This window comes from Pinus tabuliformis, chromosome 1_2 (genome assembly GCF_031772625.1).
Source record: "Pinus tabuliformis cultivar Carrire ecotype Pingquan chromosome 1_2, CPIR1, whole genome shotgun sequence".
In the NCBI taxonomy this organism is placed as follows: domain Eukaryota; kingdom Viridiplantae; phylum Streptophyta; class Pinopsida; order Pinales; family Pinaceae; genus Pinus; species Pinus tabuliformis.
The window spans coordinates 547,966,490-547,974,720 of record NC_142298.1 but is presented as its reverse complement, the minus strand read 5'-3'; positions in this window follow the sequence as shown (position 1 = coordinate 547,974,720).

Genomic DNA, 8,231 nt, shown 5'->3' with positions numbered 1-8,231 from the left:
TCTACAGGAAACGCAGAAAACAACCCTGCAGAAAGAAAACTCGGGAGTTTTGGAAAATTTCAAAGCTCAAAACGAGGGGAAGGACAGATATCCCTATCCCATTGGATATCAAGCTCTGTGCAATTATGCTGGACACATATATGAAATGGAGATTCAGGAAGGTGCCAAAGGGCCTGTGTTTGTGACAAAGGGATTTCGTGCCACGGGGAAACTCCTACCATTGCCTGAAAAAATCCAGAAGAAAGATAACATGCGAATTCAAAAGTTTCATAGAGATCAGTTCTCGATAATTGACGGTGTTGAGCTTTTTGGATTTACAAATCCATTGGTTCAACGCTTATTCCATGAACTTGTTGCAAATGAAAATGGGACAACAAATCAGAACATTGAAGACATTCATCTGAATGGAGACACTCTGCAGTCAGAAACTGCCGACTACAACAATAGAAGAATCAATAAGAAGGAAACGCTTCGGGCTTCATAAACAGAAGGTTGTTCGTGTAGCATGTCTAAACTCTCCTAAACTTAACATGGATTGTGGTATTCCTGCAATGGTAATTGAGAATGACAATAACAAAAATCAGCCTTCTGAAAGCTTTGATATTGTCGGGAAAACTGGATTGTTTGTGCCAGATTCCCTTGACAAGGATGCAAATACTTGTCCTGGTATTCTGACAAATAACAAAGGCACTGCTAGCAGGCTATTCATTTCAGATCAACCTTCTCATCTAAAGAGAATGGAAATTTCACATTTTGGGCATGGCAGGACTGTAGCTGAAACCATAAATGCAGGACCACGCATGGAAAATCACTCAGCAATAGCTAATGTTGGCAAGGGCATACTTTCAGGTTCTCAAGTAGAGTCATATTGCCCACAGCAATGCACACTACTGGATAAATTACAAGATGGTTCCATGCTTGAGTCCTCTATTGGAGATTGTGAAGAAGTATTCCAAGACAGAAAGGATGATGAGGGACAGCTGAAAGTTGAGAAATATAATCGGTTTATTCCTCAAGCTAGTGCTATTCCTTTGCAGTCTGTCCCTGAGATATTCCATGGGACAGGAATTTACAAAGTCGATGATAATGGTGTTGCTCCCACAGGTATTGCCCTTCCTCAAACAAGCTGCCAGAAAGAAAAGAAAGAATACACCAGAGGGGAATTTGCATGCTTCTTCCATTGCTGAATATGATCCTAATAATGAATCTTTTGGTCAAAACCATGCAGTTAGAAAGAAAATTGGGAACTCTTCAGGGACTTGATAGCAGAAAGTGACATAAAAGCCCTCACCTATGATATCAGTCCTTCTAACAGTGAGGAAGAAGAGCAGGAAGGGGGAGAAGATGAAGTCTGCCACAGCCAAGCTGAAAGGAAGATCGCCCACAGCCAAGCAGGATACAGTGGTGCTGTCTGTTTCTACAGGAAGACAGAGGACTGTTTCTACAGGAAGCTAGCAGACTGTTTCTACAGGAAGCCAGCGAACTGTTTCTACAGGAAGTTTGAAAAGAGGGAAGCCAAAGGAGAAATCGGCCGAGATGTTAGCCAAAGAAGCCACCAGGGCCATCAAAGATGAGGAGAGAGATTGGTTGCTCAGAGGATGAGCAACACTTTCAGTAGGGGGGTGATGATGAGCCCCAAAAATGGACAATTATTTGGGCTCATTCAACCTCCTAATTTGACTTAATCCACCATTCTCATTAGTTTATTGCATGTTTTTTATTATATTTATGTTAATAGAGTGAATTTGGTTAGTCATTATGCCAACAAGTCTAATGGGTGCTTTGTGTAGCCTTTTTGGTCAACTTGGAGACAAAATTGAAGGTCTTAATGAGCACTTGGCAGCCAAATTCGTGGGAGAACAAGCTAGAGGATTTCTAGGAAGGTGTCCCCTTCATTTATGGGCCCTTACCTCAAATTCTCCACCATCCGCTCGGAGTTCAAGGGCCACCGAATCAATCAACACAAGGGCAGCCAAGCAAGTCAAGTAGGACTGCTGTTAACTCCAAGTTTTGGGCAGCCGAGTCCCTAAATTCTAGGAGGACTGTTGGGTCCTCAAATTGTATAAATAAGAGGGCTTAAGACCTCATTTCAGTTAGTCAATTTGGGTTTTTGCTCTTTGTAAGCCAGTTTTGGCATGATGTTAGACTCATGATTATTTAATAAAGGCAGGCAGCTTTGGATTCAATTCTGAGTTTTTAAGGGAGCTATAGCTCTCAGGTTAGGGCCCAACCTGAGAGCAATAGACCTCCTCTTCCTTGTATTGTTATTTAACTTTCCTTTCAGCACTTTATTCCTTTGTTTTGACATGCATTTAGAATTTACAGTATGTTGATTTGATTTCTTTTATGTGATTGAGTAGGATTAGTTTACATTTCAAGTGCTTTTAGTCGCTTAGATTAGAGTAGGAGGATTGTAATCCATTAGAGCTCCAAAAAAAGGTTGATAGTGCGCTCGCTGCCATCTCTGTTTAGAGATTGGGGGTGTGGGCTGTACCAACCACCAAAAAACGCAGTCTTATGCTTTCATGCAAGATGCCACACAGTCATTTCAATTGTAGATCCGTCCATGCATTCTGCTCTTGAGCACTACTGCTTCATTCCAACACCATGCACGATTTTTCTCCACACTTTACATTGTTGTTCATTGGTTTAATAACACAGTTAGAATAGGTTGATGGAATTATCGGTTTTGTGCAAGATATAGAGGATTTGTTTCTTTTACACTGCATAGCATCACTTTATCGTGTTCTTTTTCTTCTCCACCACACCTGAAGCCACTTGCTCGACCTCTGTTCAGCTCATTAGCCTTCCAACCCATCTACTTCTCACGTAGCTCCATCTTTTTAACTTTTCCTTGCTTCCACCCTTCTATTCACCAACCAACTGTACTCACTCTTTCCTCACCTCAGATCTTTGTCCCTGAGCCATCACAAGCTCCATCTCCATCTTACCTATCCACCCATACCGCTCGATCACTTCACCATCACCCAAAACTCCCACGGTAGAACATCCTGTAGAAGTTAGTAGACTTCCTGTAGAATTCCTGAGTTTCCTGTAGGATCCCCTGCAGACATCCTGTAGAAGCCTGCAAACTCGGTTGCCGAGCACCTGAACGTTGTGGACTTCTGTGGACTGATGCTAGGGACCCCCTGGGACCTCTCCTAGACCCTCTGACCTTTCCCAAGCTTTCTCTCCCTTTGCACCACCTCTGCACAGCCAAACCCTAATAAGAAACAAAATCATAATCACTCCAACCACTTAAGCAAAAATCCAAAAGCAATGTTCTTTTCAATGGAAATAGTTTGAGTTCATGCATTTCACATCACTAGAAGTAATGGCATCATTTTTAGACATTTGCATTCTCACTATTGCATCATAGAGGTTAAACTAGTCCGATTAGGGTTTACTAGGGTTTCCATGTTTTGGTTGGCTTTAAGTTCATCTTTGCAAAGTAGATTAATTTCCTTTGAAATAGCCTTCGTCCATCATTTAGAAATCTTCTTCTGAGAGCATATAGAAGTTGGCTTGAGCCCTAGCGGACTTGTGCCAGCTGACCAAGTGACAGCTGCGACAAGAGCTAGTACTTGTGCATACAGCACCATCGCTTCCAAGTTTGTACAAACTACCTGGTTGATAAAATTAGAGATAGGAAGCCCCAGGAGTTGTAGCATTATTGCTACAATACTGGAGCCCACCAATAATCTGGGAAAATTTTACTTGGTCAAATTAGTAGTGGTTTTCAGTTCCAAGTTGATTACAATCTATAGTTTTCACCATGGTTTTATTTTTTAGTGGAGTCGATTTGTTGTTAGTTGGTATGAGTGACCCATGGGATTCTAGCAAGAGTGTCTTTCAGTTCCAAGTTTATTACAATCTATAGTTTTCACCATGGTTTTATTTTTTAGTGGAGTCGATTTGTTGTTAATTGGTCTGAGTGACCTGTCGGATTCTAGAAATAATTTCTTTCTAGGTGACCAATGGGATTCTAGCAAGAGTGTCTTTCTAGTTGACTAGTGAGATTCTAGCAGGAGTGTCTTTAGACAACACCACTTCTCTCTAGGTGTTTAGTGATCCTAACAACTAGTATCAAAACCAAAGTAAGAGCCACTGTGAGAGCATATTAGAATAACAAAATGTAATGGATTCAAAATTGTCAAAGCTTTGTGGAATTTGTTTATGATAGGAAGGGAAACTCAAAATATGAATGTAAGGAAAGAGAGATTAAGTGAAGGCAGGGATAAAAAAAGCTAGAGATGTGGCTAGAGAGTTAATGGTCTTTGAAGATATGAAGGAGCTAGCTTGTGATTGAGAGTGGTAATGGTGTGATAATAGCAGGGGTGTGTGAACACCCTAAGGGTTTTGGTTTAATGAAAGTGCATTTCCCTAGGAAGTTGTAAGGCATGTTGTTCAAACATACGTGATGTCTAGGATTATGGATTGTTATAAGGCTTTGACGAGGCATACATGTAGTGCATTGGAGCATAGAGTCACCAAGTTGTGAAATGGACCACTTGAATAAGTACTAGGGTTGCAGGTCCACTAGTATCCTAGCTTGAAGGGTGGAATGTGACATCTCATGTGAGATGGCTAATGAATGATTGAGGCCAGGTTAATCTCCCATAGTCAAGTTTAAAAGAGGGATTGTTAAGGTGGTTTGGGTAAACTTGTCTAGATTAGGTTACTAGAAGATCTCTAGCTCCAACTTCCTATTATATTAATCTTTAATACAACTTCTCTAGCTCTCGTAATGTGAACAATTTTTTTTAGTTGTAAGTGAAAATTAATTAATACTAACTTCAAAATTTAGAAAAAAAAATGTATTTTCTTTTAGCTATAAGTAATTTTTTGAAATCTAATAAAATTTTGGTCAAATTTGTCAATATAAATAAAGATTTTTCTATCCTTATAATGTTGTACCAATTCTAAAAACTGGCATGACAAAAAATTTAACCAATGACTAAGGTTTTGATTCTAGTAAAACTTGATCCGTCGATTCCACATATGACTGAATTTAGTGATCACTCATGATTGACCTTGGTTATCAATCAGACGATATGGCTGAAGCGAGGCGTAATAATGAGAATTTGGAACAGTTTTTCGAAACTACAGAAAGAAGTATTAATGAAAAAGAGAGACCATGTTTCATGTGAATAGAAAGCACTTATGAAATTGAAGCGTCAATAAAATAGTGCCCCTCACAATTTTAGCTGTTTATCTGATAGTAAATTGTGCTAAATGTTATTTTCTAGGGGAACACGAACATGTGTCACTTTGACTGATATATTATTTTTGACAATCAAGAAGAAAAATCCTGTTACAGACTAGCTACCTTTATGGATAATTAGATGTATAAGCAGCAAAGATTTATGGATAATTAGATGTATAAGTAACAAATATTTATAGATTAAATGGTTAATAATTAGCATGTATTTATAGATTAAATAGGGGATAAATATGGATAGTTATAAAAATATTTATGTGTCATTTGTAATGATAAGAATTTCTAATATTAGTATAGAAGTAAAATGTGATAAAAATATTTATGTGACATTTGTAATGATGAGAATTTGTAATATCAATAAAGGTTTAATAAAAAAATAGTTTGAAAACTTTTAAATGCATCTGATGACAAAGAATATTCTCAACTTACTAATTTTAGACTATTTGTAATTTTTTATTTATTTTTTAAATGAAAATTCTAAAATATACCATATTGGTCTTCAGGTGATTAGGAGTTCTATTAAGGAATTCTTTAATATAAAGTTACCTGTTCAATTCCTCACTCCTTAATGTGAAATTACCTATTCAATTCCCCACCCTATTATTGAGCTAATATATTCAACATAACAAATATATAATCTTATAAGACTTACTATATCTATCTATCTATATATATATATATATATATAAACATAACTATACACCAATCCAAATCCATATATATTACAATGTAATTTTAGTCAATTAATGTATCACAATGAAATTTTATTCAATTAATGTATTCTTATGAAATTTCTATTTAGAAAATCTGATAAACATAAACAAAGTTTTTGTAGAAAATAGAAAATTTCTTATTTAATGCTTATGGGTCTCCAGTTCCCATCGATAACCCATGGAAAAGATATCATGTATATGTATTATCCAGTAAACTGGGATTCACATGCTACACAACAGGTATATTCTCCTTCTCCTCTTTCTCCTCCTTTGGAGGACCTACGCTCAACAATCTGCTTTTGTAGCCCAATTTCCTTAATTTTTTTGCAAGATACACAGGATCTATTTCTCCCATAGCAGTTATCTTTACCTCCGTGTTGACTTCAATAGAGTCCACTCAAACAGAGCAATCACAACATTAGTAAAGGAGTATGAAACATCAAAACTCTAGTAAATCGATGGAAAACATTTTGCCTATATATGCAATAAAGGTAATGATTATCCGTGCCTCCAGACCCTACCACAACCTTCATGGCCCTCATTTTTCTTTTCTTATCATCTATGGTCGATTTAAACACCATCTTATGCACATCAATTAACTGTTAAAGCACCTCTAAATAATTCTTCAGTCATTCCCAAGAAACAATACAAGATTAATAAAATGGACAATACATATATACCTTTGACATCTTGAGCAGGGTAAAAGTGTTGATGATTGTTGATGCATAGGAAGGTCTATCGAACTAAATATTTTATATTATTAACATGATATTTATTTTTACATTTAAATTATTTTTTTAAAAAAATCAAAATTTTGATATGATTTTTTTTATCTTAAAAATGATAAATGATAATCGGGAAAGTTTGAAATGTGTATTTAGTGTTGAATAGTGAATTATTATTTATAGTTTTATGAATTAAAATTTACTTATATTTAGTTTCTTGTACACACAAAAATCGTAATAATAAAAAAATATTTATAACATAAAATTAACTTTCGTGTTTTTATGTTACATAAATGATTTTTTGTAACTTAGCCATATAGGAAAATAATTAAAATTTACATTAAAAAAAATCAAATTAATAATAATGATAATAAATATTTAATTTCTTTTTATTTCTTTAGTACAATGAAGATATGTAATTCTTTAACTAGCAAAGATGAAATTGAGATGACATTTGAATTAATATTTATATTAAATAATAAGTAAATAAAAAAAATATTTTAATGTCCATAATAACTAACATAACTTTATTTCAATTTGAGAGATATGAAATAATTCAAAAAAATTATTGTTGTCTTTTTTCTTTTCAATATTGGGAATATGTGTAATTGATTTATTTAAAATTATTTCAGTATCGAAATTGGATAAAATATTTGAATATTCATTTCAACTAGTATATTTCAATCTCTACTCTACACATATTAAGAAATAATATTCTCATGTTGATAATTATAAAATATTTCGATGTGAACCTTAAAGAAAATAATTTTATACACTTTTTTTGTAAGAATGTCAAGAACTTCAAATTAGCAAAAATGATGTACAAAATTTACAGAGCCATAATATTGTCAGTTCTTCTGTGGAGCTAGATTTTAGACCATCTTCCCACCATGGGAAAACCAATAGGTCATTGCCTGAAAGCTAGGGTGAAAGAAATATCTATTCATGGACAAATCCAAAATTAGTAGCATACATAACTGGTTATCGTAATACAAAAAAAGCATGAGAGAATTTTCCTTAGGGCTAAGAATACAAGTCATTCAAAAAGACGCTTCAAACATTTTTCTTTCCTTTGGAGGTTGTTGAGCCATCAAGTGTGCTATTGGGCCACAATTGTGCTAGTGCATCCTCTAGCTCCTCCTCAACGATAAGAAAACCATAAGAACTCAAAGCTTCTTGTGGTTGTGCATTATTAGTTGCTCCACTCACTTGACATTTCAGTTGCATATCATCAATCATGATCGAAGGGGAAGGGCACAGCGGAAGTGGGTGAGATTGGAAGGGAGTCTATGCCATCTTGGGAGCTAGTGCGGGAATGGGAGAGTGGGATAGGCGAGAATGAGATGTCGAAGGAGTATATAAGGTCCCATAGAGATTCGTGGAGACTATTAATACATTAGAATTAAAAACCTTCCTTATGGAAGCTTCTTTGGCTTGTTGTTTCTTCCATAACTGTCTGGCTAGTAAACTTTTGAGGCCTAATGCCTGCCACCTATGTTCCTTAATTCATCAGCTTCCATGGAGGATACATTGTGTGGTATCCCTTCATGAATATTTGGAATGAAGACATTA